The sequence below is a fragment of the Ambystoma mexicanum genome, chromosome 7q (assembly GCF_040938575.1).
Source record: "Ambystoma mexicanum isolate Mex_15411 chromosome 7q, UKY_AmexF1_1, whole genome shotgun sequence".
In the NCBI taxonomy this organism is placed as follows: Eukaryota; Metazoa; Chordata; class Amphibia; order Caudata; family Ambystomatidae; genus Ambystoma; species Ambystoma mexicanum.
The window spans coordinates 796016288-796033492 of NC_090941.1; the positions used below are offsets into that span (position 1 = coordinate 796016288).

General features: G+C 44.2%; 1 protein-coding gene across 1 annotated transcript in view; it reads left to right on the plus strand.

The window, feature by feature from the left end:
• The window catches only part of LOC138528549 (matrix metalloproteinase-20-like), a 229028-nt gene that overhangs the window by 1057 nt on the left and 210766 nt on the right, over positions 1-17205 (plus strand). The gene's annotated exons all lie outside the window — the stretch shown is intronic.

The window sequence follows — 17205 nt, forward strand, 5'->3', positions numbered from 1 at the left end:
ATCAGGTATGAAGTAGCATGAGCAAATCTGAGATGCTGGGGCATCATCTCCCGATGGATCCAGCACACATGCCTGTGAATCAGGTCCTCTGTGTTTTATATGGGTCATGCATGCAATTAATGTTATGTGCTTTTAAATGTTCCCTTTGGCGTGTGCAGGCTACAGATGGTCATAGCCAAGTTCAATAGAGTCAAATCATTTCATTTTGAGAACCTGCAAACAATCCTCATTGACACCCCCTTGTGGATTCCGAAAAAGTAGAGGTTGCTTTGCACAATGATGTTCCGAGCACATGTAACAGGCCTTATCATCTGAGTAACCTGCCCAGTGATTAGTATTCACATGGCTACAGTATTCTAGAAGCTCTTTAATGATTGGCTTCTAGCTGGCACTCAGGCTGGGATACAGGTTGAGACATTGGTCACACATGTAGTCATGGATTATATTTCATGATTGATGCTGTTCTGTTTCCCATTGCACTGATCTCTAAGAGGAAGACCTCAAAGGTTGCCATGTTTTTTTTTTGTTCAGAGTCAGTTTGTCTACTCGAAAAGACTCCGATTTGTGACACTTATCAAGCAGATGCGCAGGGATGTGTGTGTTTAGTGTCGTGAGGTTTGATGATAAAGAAGGAGATATCACAACCACGCTTTGTTGAAAAATGGCAGGAGACAAAGTAGAAAATAGGAAATGGTATCCTTTGTACCGTGGACATACTTTGCAAGACGCTGACCATTCAGTATCACTAGCACAGGCAAGAATAATGTCGTGGCTATTCTGCAGGTTCATTCTTGAGTTGAAGGATGGCATCGTGAGGGGCGGGGAATACAAAAATCAGCCTAGTGCGCGAAGTGGGATGGAGCCGTTGGGCGCGGAGCTCCTCTACTTTTTTAATTAAGTTTTACCCTTCCGATACTTTTATTGTTAAAAAGAAACCGTTCCGGAATGGCTTCGTTTTAAAACAAGAATGAAGGACGAAGTGGAAACGTGCAGTTTAGTTGGCACTCAATGTTCCCTTAAACAGCAGCGCGTTTGTTTGGGGGGTTCGATTTGTGGAAAGCTGGAGCAGTCCAGCACGCAACATATTTCCACTACTTCTTTCCGTACACTGGACCACTGAGCCTGCCTGCTTTGCACTGACTAGCTCCACCCCCTCCTTTTAGCCCCACCGCTCGAACCAGATAGAGACTTTGTAGAGTATTTCCAGGACAGCTGCCTAATAAATAAGCACCGCAAATCAGTACCGCTGAAGTCTGAATCACTGGAGTCTGCACCATATGTGGCAACCGTGGAACCGCTTTACCTTGCGATGCTCGGGCACGTGCTTCTGGACCGCTACAGCAGTTGCTGAGAATTTTGCGGAGAGGGGGTGGGGGAGTGTGACGTCTGTTGCAGTTTCGTAGCTGTAGTACTTGACTCGCAACCCACCACCTGCCTGGACAGATGAGGAACTTGCACTGGGGCACCTGGATTGAACAAGCTCAAACACAACTTGGTATAACAGAATAGCTGACAGGAACATGCATGTTACTATTGCCACCACTTCAACGGAGGGCAAAAGTGCTTGCAGCTAGTGACATTACATTATTGGCAAGGTGGTTGTGTGTGCAATGTATGCAACAGAACACCTGCCTGGACAGAGAAGGAAGTTCCACTCTCATGCAATTCAGCATAGCACAACAGCTGAGAATAGCTTGTGAATTTATTTGATTACTGCCAGCATTTTGAGTGAAGGATTGGTTTTAGTGGAGGTGTGATTGGTTATGTGGTGCATACAATGCAACAGAACAGAGTGGGATGCTGTGTTTGGGTGGCTTCATTGAATGTATGCCAGCACACAACAGGGTGTACTGCAACAGCATCTCCTGTTTTCATTATTACCACACATTTGAGAAAAGAGAAAGTCTGTTTCGGATGTACTGGGAAGACTTGTTTACAGGGTGTGTAAACAGTGGCAAGGTGATTGGGTGTATGGTGCAAACAATGAAATACCTTCCTTGGGTGAGGTATTTCTGTAGGGGCGGCCTGACTCAAGCATGGCGCTTGTCAGTTCTGCAGTTGAGGCCACATGCAAGGTCACACAACACTACTTAGTTTGAAAAACAAACTGCCATAGCTATCAGTGCTTTAGGTGCAAAAGGCAATAATCAACACCAAAAAATGACGCCCACAGATCATCAGTCAAACGGGGAAGGAAAGGTGTGGAAATGTTGCACACTTTACAGCTGAAACATCCAGTGGAGTAACTTTGCGGAAAATGTTGGGGGGGACATGAAAACTGACGTAAAGGGGTGGGGTGAAGGGAGGGCGGATAGTGGCTCTGAGGGATCGTTTTCAGCCAAATTGTTAAAAATAAATTGCTCGAATGGTAGATTTGACCGAATTCGGTCACAAACAAGCCGAAGATACTGAAATGTTTGCCTTCTGCGGTTCTGGGGGTGTCCCCTGCTTCCTCAGGATTGGTGGAAGGGGACTAAAAAAAAAACAAAAGGGACGCTGCAGCGTCAGATCTGTCCTGCGTTAAAGGGGTGGAGCTGACGCTACAGGTTACTGGCGAGGCAGCGGATGGAGAAAGGTAAGTGGGGGGTTTTATTGGTGTACCAGCGGTTTGAGGGGACATGGGTTTGGTTTTTTATACCAAGGTAAAAACGTATTTGCAGCGAAAATGACTACGGTTAATTGCGCTGTAATTGTGTACATCGGCCAAGCAACCTAAATCCCTGAGGGATAACACTAAACTACTACACCATAAGAGTCCATTGCTGACGCTCTGTTATAACTTTCATAAGACTGGTGGCGTATCTTTAAAATTCAATTGGGCCCCCACACATCTTCAGCCGGCCTGCCATGCACCCAATGACACAACATAACATTCACAAACTTAATTCCACTAGAAAATACAAATAATGCATTATTTATCATTCATTCAGACACAAAAGTCAACATGCATAAACTTGCACACACTCTCACTAACACACAAATGCACCCAGCACCTCCACTGACGTACACTGTGTGCATACAGCATTTATATGTACATTTACAATAACACATGGAAACAGTGGCGCAACGTCCATTGAGCAGACCAGACTTTATCATCCCCTGATACCTGAAATTTTGGGCTACGTTGACTTGACCTAGCCGAACTATAAAGCTGTGGCCGAAAGGACCAGATTCACTGGAATGTCAGCAATTTCCTGATATTTCCTTTCATTCAAAGGCAGAAACCATTGGTTAATGCAGTGCAGTGGGGCACCAAGTATAATTGGTATAGATTTTTAAATGCCACAGATCTCCAAACTTGGGTTCTGCACAGCACCTTATATGTCTACGTGCTGAAAGATTATTTCTACAAGATTCTGACTGATTAAAATTAAGGTATGTTTTCCTGTGTGCAAATGGCTACAAGCAGTGGAGTACCGAGCGGGAGAGTCGCAAGGGGGTGGTCAAGCTGCACCCCGTAGCTCTTTTTAGAGCCAGACCGGGACATTTGTCATTGGGACACTTCTCCCATTTGGCACCTCAAAGAGGGCGCCCAACGTCAAAGGTGTCCCGCTGGCAGGGCAATGTGCGCGGAGCAATTCCTGCTCAGCACGCTCATTGTCCTGGCAGAAGGACACCTTACCCTGTTCCGAATGGTAGAGGTGTCCCGCTGCCAGGACAATGTCCCAAGGAGCTCCGAGCAGCAGAGGGTCCTCACGTTGCTCTGTTTCAACTGAGTATTACAATGTGAGCAATTAGGCACTGATTTTACTATTAGCAGGGACTTTTGTCATTTTAGAAATGGGAATGGGAGGGAGTGATCAGAAGTGCAAAGGGTGCATAATGTTGCAAGCTTTATGAAATAATGATTATAGCTTTAAAACCCAAGGAGGATTTGTTATGCTCACATTAATCTGCATGATGCTATTGTGACTTTGCCTGCAGGATGGGGAGAATGAAACTAAAGCCAAACTCTCACTGCTCAACATATTTCTATAACAGTGTATATAGTGTATAGTTAGTTTATTATGAAAGGCTAGTTTATTATGTAATGTGGTTTGCTTCCAATGCATTGCTATAAATAATTATATGTTATATGTCATATAATTAATAAGCAAATGAAATGTAAAGAAAAACCTTAATACATGTCTATATCAACTAAGCCTGGAAAGATGTGCAAAGTCGCTTAAATTGTCCACATCCCAGTTTCACTATTTAACCAAGTGTGTGATCCTGAGCAAATTATGTAATCACAATGTGCCTTATCCGCAGCTTTGTAAGTGATTCTGATTCACTTCAAAGCTTATGATAATGTATCATGCTATTATAATAGAAAAGCCTAATGACTATAGATTTGCTCCATAAATAACAATAGTGCAATTTAGGTATTTTGCAACACAAAGTAATTTGTCACTTGGCTTATTTATGGCAACTTATTGTAAAGTCACTTCCATGGTGCCTCCAAGTATGAAAGACTGATGATCCACCTTGCAGTGTCCTTTTCTGTGAAGTCACTTCTGTTGGTGCAATCCATATGCTAATTAGGAAGTTTGCAAGTATTTTGCCTCAGAGGGCTAGGACAGAGCTCCCCCACAAACATACACAAGCACAATTAACATTTATTTTTAATTTTTTAAAGTACTTCTGCTCTGCTTTCAAATGCCGCCCGGGCCACGTCTCATGTTACACTGACCTAACCTCTTCACACTCATGCGCCTCCAGACAGAAACCGGTAAGCTGAATGAGCTTCCTAGTTCCTGTCTGTGTGTCGCACAAACACAAAGCCGGAAGGCGATGCTCTGTGCCGCTGGCCCCCGGAAGTTCAGCTCCCTGGCTGCTGACTTTGAGTCAGGCCAGCCAAGGTGAGGGACTGAGCCATGCAGGGCATCCCAGCCATGAATGTATTGCAGCGCGGCTACCAGGCATCACTGCATTATGTAATGAGACAGCGCAAGCCTTGCTGAGCACCCCAGCCAGGCTTGCGCTGTCCAATTACATAATTTATGATTGCGGCCCCCCTGCCCTCCCTCCAAAAGATGGGGGGGACAAAAAGGCATGCAACAGAAGTTGGGGGGGGTACAAAACCCCCTGTTCCCCCTATAATTACGCCCATGGAAACATCCGCTGCTGCAGACATGTGGGGGCTGCATGAATCGTGGGTGGCAGCATAGTACAGTGCCATGCTGCATCTAGAAACGACACATTGAAAAACATGGCTACACGCACTCCAAACATGTAAACAATTCTCAAGGTGCATACTAGCATGCTTGAGCTTCTAATAGCATTACTGGCTTGGTTGTGTCTGACACCTCACTGCTGCCAGCCCAAAGCCCACCTTCCCTAACATCTGAGTCTGGCACAATCGGGAACATATACCACCCTCCCATGTTGCAACAGATCCCAGCAGCCAGTGATATGATATGATAGGTTATTTATAACGCGCATAATACCCAGAGGTTTCTAAGCACGGACCCGGGAATCGAACTGTGTTGCTCTGTGTCGTCTTGCTTCCAAGGCGAGCACGTTGCCGCTGAGCTAACCTCCTGAGACAGTGACATCAATGGCACCTTTTCTGCTGTGCAGAGAACCATGTTCCCCTTCCTCCTGCTTCTTCCCAACAGCTAGTTGCACCCACAGCTAACTTTGCTGGTCCAAAGCGCATATTGCTGATGTGGAATTTCTTTTGTTGTTCCAGGTCTGCATCTTGCCACCTCTGTGCCAGATACTCTGTATTGTAGCAAGACAGTAACCAAGATGAGTATCTCATTGATGCTAGTCTCCGTAAAGAAATACCATGTACAGGACTGGGACCAACATACACAGCAGCCCCTCAGGAACCAGCAAACACCCATCCACATGATGGACCACACTCCCACCCGGGAACTGGGAGCTACGTTCATCTCCATGAAAGTACTTCTAGTCCTAGAAGCACACACATCCACGGCATTTTAAGGCAAACAATACATCTAAGCCAGCCCAGGCTCAGCAACTCAATTGAGCACTATCGGAAATATCATTTTAACCGGTCATTAGTATGACTGCTGAATATCAAAGTAGTGATAGTGTACCTTCTGCAATGCACCTTTGTTGAAAAGGGAGATGGTGAATGCAAGTGCTAATCTCTGCTGGTTTCCAGGAGGACTTGCTTTGCATGGCTGTACCTGTTGTATGTTGCAGTAGTTCTTGTTGTGAGAGACTTTAAACAGGTAGGAGGGTAGGAAAGCCGCCGCCTTCACACCAGCTATGTGGAAGAGCGGCCAAAGCACCCACAACATTGCTATAATGGTGCATTGGGGCACCCTCGTCTCTTGTGGTAACACTGACGAGAAAGAGGAGCACCACATAAGCAGCAGACCATCCACAACAAGCCGCTTTCTGCATGCAAGGCTTTGATGACAGAAGCACCTCAGGTACCTTGAGGCAGGTGGTGGCAAAGTGGCTAAATCCATGGTACCTCTTTTTCGGCTTTGTATTGCTGCAATGTCATTTCTGCCATCAGACAGGGGAATACAATGCAGAGTTCATGTAATTATAATTGTTTATTTATGATCGCTTAATACCCAGTGGTTTCTAAGCATGGACCCAGGAATCGAACCTGTTTTGTTTTGTGTTGTCTTGCTTCCAAGGCGAGCATCTTGCTTCCAAGGCGAGCATCTTGCCCCTGAGCTATCCTCCCGAGACAAGCACATGTTCTCTACATTGTGTTCACATGTTTTGTCTGCAATTCATCAACAGCCCATGGTCTGCTGGCCCTGACACACATGATATGCTACAATTTCTTTATTTATTTTTTATTAAGTGTTATTTTAGTTAGAAATGTCCAACCTTCAACACTATACAAATACAATAAGAACCATTAATATATTTACAACCAGTAAAAGAAGCTAATCTTTCTAAAGAATCACAAAATACAAAAACCTGAAAGACAATTTATAGCATTACAATTCATTACAACGGTGTTCAAACAAACATTCGCGTTGATGTTTGGGACGAACTCACTCCTGGCTTACTTATTATACAAACATTAATTTCATGGCATCCAAGATTTCTAAAATCGACCTCAATAAATGGTAGGCTGATATAGTCTTATGCATATCCCCGAGTGGTATGCACAAATCTGGCATAGGAAATTCTATAGCTCTCATGCAATTTATTGCACTGGGTGAGGCTATGTCTGCTAGTTTCCATTTTTTCACAGCAAATACAGCAAAGTCTCGCCTCTTGCTTCATATCCTTCCATCCTCCAGCGCAATCCATAGTGGGGAGCATGTTGAAGCACATGTAGCAGATGACCACATGGTTTCAATAAATAAGAGCGTGGGAAATCTGGTCAAAAACCCTAAGTGGAGTATTCCCCACACATCTTCTTATTCCCTTGCTTACTTCAATTTTGTGAACAATCCCATGTGAAGGTGTTCTTTTTCAGTTCTTTAGTGGATAGTAGGTAAGTGCTCTTAGTAGGCATAGACATATTAATACATTCTAGGAAATCCATCACTTTCTTTTTTTTTTTTTTACCAAATCTAGGTATAACGAATTCTGCAGATGTTGAACGTTATCTTTAGTGAACATCTACAGAAGAGAAGTCGCCTCAGTGGCAGCTTTATGTAGTCTCACAAAAACATCTACTGAATGCATCATCCAGTTGGCCCGAAGGGAAAGAGTACACAGCACACAATACAAGGCCTCCACAGGCAATGCCTGTGGAACTCCAAGAATGGATCGTAACCATTGTCCTCTCCAATTTGTCCTCATGCTCGAATGTAGGGTCTCCAAACCATAGAGAATACTAGGAACAGTTCTGGTTCTGTCTAGTTTAATAAAACCTTTTATGTACTGTTACCCCTTTGTAGCAATGCAATTTTTAACCACTGTTCATTTTTTCTTCACTTTTTTACAAAGAGGTCTTTGCTATAGTCTAGGTCTTTGAGGAGAATGTGATCGGAATTCCAAGGTAGATATACGTTTTAAATACTTCCAGGGGTTCAATTTCCAGCCTGCACCGATGGGTGGTAATTGGGGTTTTGCTTACTCAATACTATGACCTTTGTTTTTGAGCTATTTATCTTCATGCTGTTACTGACTGTGTATGTGGCAAGTGCTGCAAGAGAATGTTGTTAACCTATCAGTGGTAAATCCAAAGGATATTATTGTCATCATATGCCATCCAAGATAATGTAGTGTTGCCAATACCGGGAGGGACATGTTGGACTGCTCTTATAGCCCTGCCCAAATCTGCAGTATAGAGATTGAAAAGCAAAGGCGAAAGAACACAATCTAGTTTCAAACCCATGTTTACTCTGATAGGGCAGGAGAGAGAGCCTTCCGAGTCTAGACAGATTGAGACAGTATTGTCCGTATATAAAGCCTTGATGGAATGGAGGAGGTCGGGGGCAATGTCCCAAGATGTCAATTTTCCCCAAAGAAAGGTTCAGGAGACTCTATCAAATGCACACAAATAATCTATGTAGCATAGATGGAGCCTCTTGCCAGGTGTCTCGTAGTTTCAGTCATGATGTAATTTGACTTCCAGATGTTATGATATTTATTGAAGCCTTGTCTAAAGCCTGTCTGGAAAGGAGGGAGTACATCTAAATATTTAGCCCAGGTATTTAGTTTTTCCAGAATCAGGCCTGCAAACATTTTGCAAAAAGAGTCCATCATTGCCAGAGGACAATAAGCCGCAGGATCACTCCTGTTGCCCGTCTTGAATGCTGGAATCATAATTGACTGTTTCCAGCTGCTTTGAATGCAACCTGTTTTTAGAATCCTCGCAAAAACAATTGCCAAAATCTGAGCCCAGTATTCAGGTCGACTTTTAATTACTGCATTAGCTAGCCTATCTGGGCCAGGAGCAGGAGCACTCTTAAGTTCAGTAATTCTCATAAGGATGTCACTCTCCTCAAAGCCTTCTATAGTCAACCCTCCCTGATAATGGTGATCTAAACAGGAAGATCCCAATATAATTCATTAAACCGCTTCCATGGTGATGCAGCAAATTCTTATACCGAGTCCTTAGGCGAGGGCTATGTCTATTTTTTTCACTCAGGGTTTGAAAACGGCTCTTTTGAGTGACTTTAACTTCCTTGCAAATTCTCTTTTTCTTTTGGCAATCTCTACATCATATAGGTAAACTCTAGTATTCGTCTGATTACACCTACTTTTATTTATTCGGATGCAGGCAATCATCATCTCGCCTACCACTTTACTAACATTCCACTCATGATTTTTCTTTAATTCCTCCATGGGCATGGGAGCTCTCATTAATTCAGTATTGAATTTGTTTATATTCAAGGTATTCCTGATCAATCTATTACCTGTAAAATTGACCTCCACATTACCCGTCAGTATACGTGTTAATTTTGCTGAGTCAAGAGCTATGGCCTAGGTGACCATTGCATGGTCGCTCAAGGTTCGCAAATATGTAGTTGGGGTGGGAATTGACATTTCCATCGACCATGTATGTATTTCATCCCCTCCTTTTGCTATCCCCACCTCCATATAGCCCAAATCCATGTCTGGCAGATACTCCAACCAATCCTTTACCAGTACCCTTCCTCTTTGTTTTAATTCCACAGTCTGTTCACAATTATATACAGAGTGATGGGCTATTGTTTGCGCCTTTTATTTGTTTAATTAAGTTGCGGTCGTTAAAGTCACCTTTTATTTGTTTAATTAAGTTGCGGTTGTTAAAGTCACCCATTATTATCACATTTTCCCTCCCGAGGTGGTGCTTAATTTTACTTTGGATGCTTGGAGTATGATTCCTCCCTGGTGGGTCATATATGTTAATGATCAAAATGTCCTTCAATGACAGAGAAGGACCTTGCAGAATCACACTCATCACAAAGGCATTTGAAAGTCCCACCTCAAAACCTGTGAAACTAAGGTGAGGTCTTGCTCCAATACAGAGGCCCCGTACTGGTCTACCATTTTTTTGAGCCATCGATGGATACTTTTAAAATCATCTCTCATGAAATTTTTGGTGGAGAAAGTTTCTTGTAAAGCGAAAATGTCGCTTCCCATGATTTCTTAGATGCCTGATTTAGTGCATAGAAAGGATTGATAACCCCTCGTACTGCATGATAAAAATTTGCAATTTACAACATTTCCATATCATGGGGTTTCCTCCCCCATCACCTCCGGGATCCATCTTTCTATCGGATTATGTTTTTGACTGGCGTTCTTTGTTTTTACTACACATGATAAAAGGCTAGCTCTTTCTGATAAGTGCCCTAATTGGGGTTCAGTGACGTTGTTATCGTGTGATGGCACTGTTTCCGTAGTTGATATATTCAGACAGTGCTTACGGCTAATCACTAAAATGAACACCAGACTTTGGGCCTGATCACGACTTTGGCGGTAACCCTTAAATCCGGCGGTCGGGCTATTACCGCTGGATTTAAGGGTCCGCCAAATCAGGACTTCGGCGGATTTCGCCCCAGCTCTGAGCTGGGGGGAAATTTGCAGAAAAAATGCGCTTTTACTGGCGGCGGGAAATCCGCCGTTGGTAAGAGCGCACATTTTCCCCATTGATCCCAATGGGGCATTCCCGAATGGGCTCATTGGGGAACGGGGAATTACATTACCGCTGAAATCGTGATCCGGCACTCTTAGCGCCGGGGAGTTCGGCGGTAGGGATAATACCACCGGCAGTAATACCACCGGCGTTACCGCCAAAGTTGTGATCAGGCCTATAGTATTCAGCAATGGCTGGCACACAATAACTCTACCACCAAAGGGGACAAAAACTCCACCAAAGCCCAATTTTCAGGGCAGTCCACTTCGGGTAGCTCCACACGCTCTATGTCCTTTTGCCCAATTGATTTTTATGTTTTTGAGATTAAAGTTGCATTTTAGAATTAACTACTTTTTATGCTGTTTTATTTGTGATGCTAACTGATTGAAGCTGTAGCAGTGCGCTAATCTCACGTGCGTCTCGTGAAACTGCTTAAAAACTGATATATTGCTCCCTTTGTTTCAAGAGCGGTGCAGAACTATATTTCCCAAGCAACCTGTAGATCTGCAAGCTATTTCTTTTTTATCAACCGCATCAGCACCGGTGGATCAGAGCAAGCCGGTTTGTGCCAGTTTGCATAACGGCGAGTGATATTGGTGCCCGCTTTTCACCTTCCACACATTGATACCACTGCCCTACTGTGTTGACACTCTGTAGCTATGTCTACATGGCGTGAACCACTATCTGTGATCCTAAGGAACTGCCGGGCCAGGCTATTGGCCATGTCGGAACACGCTCTTCAAGACAATAGTTTGGCTGGGGGGGGGTGGCTTCTGAATGCCTGGCTGCTCCTAAAAAGTTTTATTCACTTTATAAACCATCCTCAGTCAGCATCAGTCAGAAGGCTGTGATTAATAAAGGCACTCAAGTTCTGCCTGCTATAACAGCCCATCAAAGTAACTACTTTGGAATAACGACTTTTGCACCATCAGCGTTACACTGACTTAAATATGCAACATTAAATGTCGCTGGTGTGGCATGCAGTTGAAGTGGCTGACTTTATCTTGGAGTCCAACCTTGACGTTTTACTGAGAGACATGGCTCCATGAGGCAGCCTTTTATGCTCTGCAACGGGCCATCCGTTTGGTTATTCAGCACTTCATACTGACCGTGTAGGGAATAGAGCGGAGGGGCTATACTTTTTAGGCAAGACATCCATTTTTATATTGCTGACTTGCCTAACTCTGATCACTGTGAGACCATGCTCTTAAAATGTAATATTAATTCAGTTAGCACATTTAGTGTTCTGTTACTATACAGGCCACCCACGTCGACACCAAGGTTTGAGGAACAACTATTAGCCTATCTGGTTAGTATCTCCAAACATTAATCGACTCTTCTAGTTCTGAGCGATTTTTACTTGTGGGCTAATAATTCGCTAGACCATGAAGCAGCATCTTTATTACACACTCTTTAGTCCATTGAACTTTTTCAGCATGTCACATAACCAACGCACAAGGGTGGGAATGCTCTGGCTTGGATCTATCGAAAAATAAAGGTTGTCCTCAATATCAGTGGACAATTGCATCTGATCAGACCACCATTCTCTTTCATTTGAGGTGTCTCTCCCTCACCTTCTTAATAAAAAACTACAGTTAAACAAAACACTGGTCTCTACTAGGAACTGCAGAAAAGTGACAAATGTGCACTTTGATGCCTTAGTCACCCCACTGTTACCATCCTTGGAAGATACTATCCCCCTTGAGGAGTTTATTCATCTTTTTAGAACGGCAAAAAAACATGTTTTGGACATATTAGCCCCGCTGAGATCTGTGATTCAGAAGAAAACAGTCAAACGTAATCACTGGTATTCACCAGATGTTGTAAGTGCCAGAAGGACAGCGAACAAAGGCACCAAACCTGGTTTGGTGTGCAGACTAAAACACGAGAAAGACCTTTACAAAACAAAATTGTAAATAAACCCAGCCGGAACCAAATAAAAGTAAAGGGGTCCAGCTAATTTAAGTTCGAGGCTACTAACCTAGCCTAAACCAGTACCAAGGCTATTTAAAAAGACAGCGGTAGAAAAAATAGGGTAGATACCACTGCCACCACCCAAATCTTAGAGAAAGGGGAATGAAATAATGTTCCATGAGAAACAGACACAAAGGGATAACTATTAACCCTTTCCAGAACTCTATGTAAGATCGTTTGTACTGGGTCTGTGAATTTAAAAAGACTAATAAAGTCAATGGCAACTTTACATGTTCTGGGAGACAGTAGTCAGTCCCAGAAAATGTAGTTTAAAGTGGGAAGTCTGAAAAAGACAACCCTGTGTCACTGCATTAAAGGTGCTGTGTAACACTCAGTAAAAAGATGATGCCTATAGAGTAGGTGAAGCTCCACAGTCTATGAACACAAAAATGTTAAACACACAGCAAAATACATGTACGAGTCGAAAAAAAGGCTCACACTCTTACCAGGTGAAAAAAACTAAATCCTAGAAATCCAGCAAAGCTGGTGAGGGACTCAGTAGGTAAGGGAAATTAGCCATTCTGGAGAATTCTCCCTAACACTCGCCCCCCCTCCCGCCAGACTAAGGCACAGGAGGGTTTAACCAACTCCTGGATGAATCTCTTCACTCTAGTCGGTTATAAACATCATAGAGAGACCATCAGCATTTTGGTGGTGACATTCTGACCTGTGCTCAATGGTGAAATCAAACCCTTGCAGGCAGATTGACCATCTTAGAAGTTCTGGGTTCTCCCCTTTCATTTGCATTAACCCTCTCAAGGGTTGGTGGTCTGTCTGAATCACAAAATAGATCCATACAAGTATGGTCCAAACCACTTCAGAGACCACACAATGGCAAAAAACTCATGCTCTATGGTTGCCCACCTTGTTTCTGGTACCTTCAGTTTCCTACTGATGATGCAAATGGGGTGCTCCCTACCTTTCTCATCCAGTTGACTAAGGACTGCACCTATACATGTATTGGATGCATCTGTCTGCACAATGAAGAGTTTGTGGTAATCAGGAGCTCTTGGTATTGGAGCTTGACAAAGGGCTTTCTTCATGTTTTCAAAGGTTTGAGTGCACTGCTCATTCCATCTAACCTTTTTAGGGAATTTTTGAGAGGAGATTAGATTCAAAGGAGAAGCTACGGGCCCGTAGTTCTCAATGAAATTCCTGTAGTACCCAGTGAGACCAAGGAAGGCTCTTGCTTGGGGTTGAGTAGTAGGGGTGGCCAGGTTTTCTACAGCTTGTACTTTGCTAGGCAATGGCCTTATTTCACCTCCTCCTACCTCATGACCAAGGTAGAACACTTTGCTCTGACCAATTTGACATTTGCTTGCATTTATGGTCAGATGGGCCTGCTCAAGTTCCTGCAACACATATCCTAAGTGATCAACATGTTCTTTCCAAGCAGGGCTGAACACTTCAATGTCTTCCAAGTATGCCATGCAGAAGTCCTCCATCCCATTCAGAACTTGATTGACCATCCTTTGGAATGTAGCAGGTGCATTATTTAATCCAAAAGGCATGCCCTTGAATTGGTAGAGACCTGCTGTGGTTGAGAATGCAGTTTTCTCCTTGGCATGGTCTGTCAGGGCTATTTGCCAGGCGCCTGACGTCAGATCAAATGTACTGAGGTACTTGGCTGCACCAGGTTTATCCACTAATTCAACTGTCCTTGGCAAAGGATGGGCATCAGTCTTAGTGACTGCATTTAGAGCTCTATAGTCCACACAGAATCTCAACTCCTTGGATCCTGCCTTTGTTACTAATAGAACTGGACAAGACCATGGAATTGTAGAGGGCTCTATAACCCCAAAATCAAGCATCTTGTTGACCTCTCCTTTAATGTGGGCTCTCATATTTAACATTCTGTAACCTCTGCTTTTCACAGGTAAACATTCACCAGTGAGAATATCATGCTGGCCCCAAGGGTCAAGCCTGATGAAAGTGAAGACAGGGAGGCAAGCTGATTTAACAGAACCTTGCAGTACTCCTGTTGTTTAGATCACAGATTAGAAGAGAGATTGACTCCTTCTATGTTCTTATCCAAATGTTGACCTCTGAGGAGGTCAGATAGAGGTTCACTCTCCTCCTCCTCTTGAGCTGAAGCTAGAAGCAAAGCTCCCACTTCTGGTCTCGAGACATATGCCTTCAAACAGTTGGTGTGAAAGACTCTGGGAACCTCCTTAGGTCTGCCTAAGTCCACCAAATAGTTCACCTCTCCAAGTTTTCCCACAACCTTGAAGGGTCCTATCCATTTGTCCTGCAAGGCCCTCTGCCTTGTTGGCACCATAGCTAGTACAAGCTGGTCTTGAGTAAACTCAACCATGCTGGCCTTCTGGCCATGCCAATGTTTGACCAGAGCCTGACCTGCTTTTAAGTTATCACGCTAGCTTCTGCCATCATGTGTGACATTCTCCTCCGGAGACATATCACATAGTCAGTCAGTCACTCTGACTGGCTTGGGGGAAGGAGCGCTCTCAAACCCCTCCTTAATCAGGGCCAATGGACCTCTGACTGGATGGCCGTAGAGAAATTCAAAGGGACTGTAACCAACTCACTCTTGAGTGACTTCTCTATAAGCAAAGAGAATGCATGGCAGTAGAAGGTCCCACTTTCATTTAATGGGTTCTTCTAAAGCACCCATCATGCTCTTCATAGTACGATTAAACCTTTCTACCAGTCCATTTGTCTGTGGATGGTAGGCAGTAGAGAACTTGTAAGTGACACCACCGTTTTTCCACATGGCTTGCATGTAGTGGGACATAAAATTGGATCCCCTGTCGGATATCACTTCCTTAGGAAACCCTATTCTGGTAAAAATACCAATTAGAGCCTTAGCCTCAGCCTGAGCCGTAACAGTCCTCATAGGTATTGCTTCGGGATACCTAGCAGCATAGTCTACTACAACCAGGATAAATCTGTTCCCTGAAGATGTGGGAGGGTCAAGGGGACCAACAATGTCAATACCCACCCTCTCAAAAGGAACTCCCACCACTGGGAGAGGCACCAGGGGTGCCACATTCTTGGCTACACTCTTGGCAGAGGTTTGGCAAGTGTGACAGCTCCTACAGAATTTGTCAATTTCTGAACCCATTTTAGGCCAGTAGAAGTATAGGGAGAGCCATTCCTTGGTCTTTTTGAAACTCAAATGACCAGCCAAAGGTATATCATGGGCCAACTGTAGGAACTGGAGTCTGTTTGCTATGGGCACTACATGTTTTTTGCAGTCCCCAGGGATAGACTCAGTTGGCTCACTGTATAAGAGGCCATCTTCCCAGTGCAACCTATGCTTCCCAGGCTCTCGCCCATCGTGCTGAGAAGGTACCTGTAGGTGAAGACTTTCAAGAGTAGGACACTCTCTTTGTCCTCTGCTGAAGTCCGCACTGTTGGGTCCACCTTCTGCCAGTAATGACTGCAGCTCAGGATGGTCAACATGGTTCAGATCTCCGACTAAAACAATGTCTTCTTCCAGATCTGACTCTTCAGAAACTGGATCAACCACACAGGGTTCTACATCACACTCTGCCTCAGCAGGTGGAGGAGTCACAGGTGTGACTTTGGACAATCTTGGGGATGTCCTTGTTGGTAGCACAGGGGTGCTATGTGTCTGTTTCCTGGAGGTCTTGGGTTTCCCCTTTGCCTATTTCTTTCCGGAAATCGCAGTGAGCAGCTCCTGTGGACTGGGTGTGATAGTTTCTTCTACCAACTCCTCTGAAGAGCCTCTCAGGGTCCTCTCCCTTGCAGGTCTAGTGAGCTCCTGTCTCCTTTTAATGGGAGGCATGGGGGTAGTAGACACAACTCCAAGAGTTTTCAAATCATTACCCAACAGGATTCTCCCAGGCACTTCACTCTGCACACTAATAGGTAGTTTGACAGTCATATCATTACACTGGATGAGAGCTGGTAACTGGGGAAGCATTTGCAGAGGGCCTCCAGCTAACTTGGTTGGGCGTTTGGGGGCCTTAGCAACATCCTCCACCTTGAAAAATGTTTCATCAACCACAGTTATGCTGGCTCCACTGTGCCTGATGGCAGGGGTCTCCTGGCCATTCACAAGAACACTATCTTTATACTACTCTTTATTATTATCTGGGATGGAACTATAGACATCTATATTCTTTTGTTCCCACAAGCCCAGGGACACTAAAGAAACACTGGCTGAGACTCTCAGGGGTTCATCAGCCAGTAGGTGAAAGTTTCCACTTGCCATAGGTACTTCTTCCTCTGGGGAGAAGGCTAATGAGACAGTGTGGACCCCTGAAGGTTTACCCTTACATCTGGGATCCTCTTTCACATGGTCAGTTGACCCACAAACATAACATGTCCCAAATGTTTTGATGAATGGGGGCTTGTTCTGACCTCCATCTGGTTGGGTCCAGATGGTACACTAGCCTGTTTCGGTTTCCCTTGTGGTTTATCCTTATGTTGCTGTTTGGGGCCACCTTTTGGATTGGAGCTATTAGAATTCTCCTTGTTATCTTTCTTTGGCTGCTTTCCCTCTTCCTTTTTCTGAGTTGCCCCAGAATCCTTGTGAGTAGCCCTGTTGACAACCCACAAGTTAGCAGCCTTAGCTAACGTCTTTCAATCTATCTCATTAGAACCAGCCAAGTGCCGTGTGAGCTCAGAGGAGCAGGGATCATAAATTGACTCCAACATAACAAGAGTTCTCATACCTTCATAAGTGTTTACTCTGTAACCCTTAACCCAACCATCTACGTTTTTCAAACATTCACATACCCTGGTGG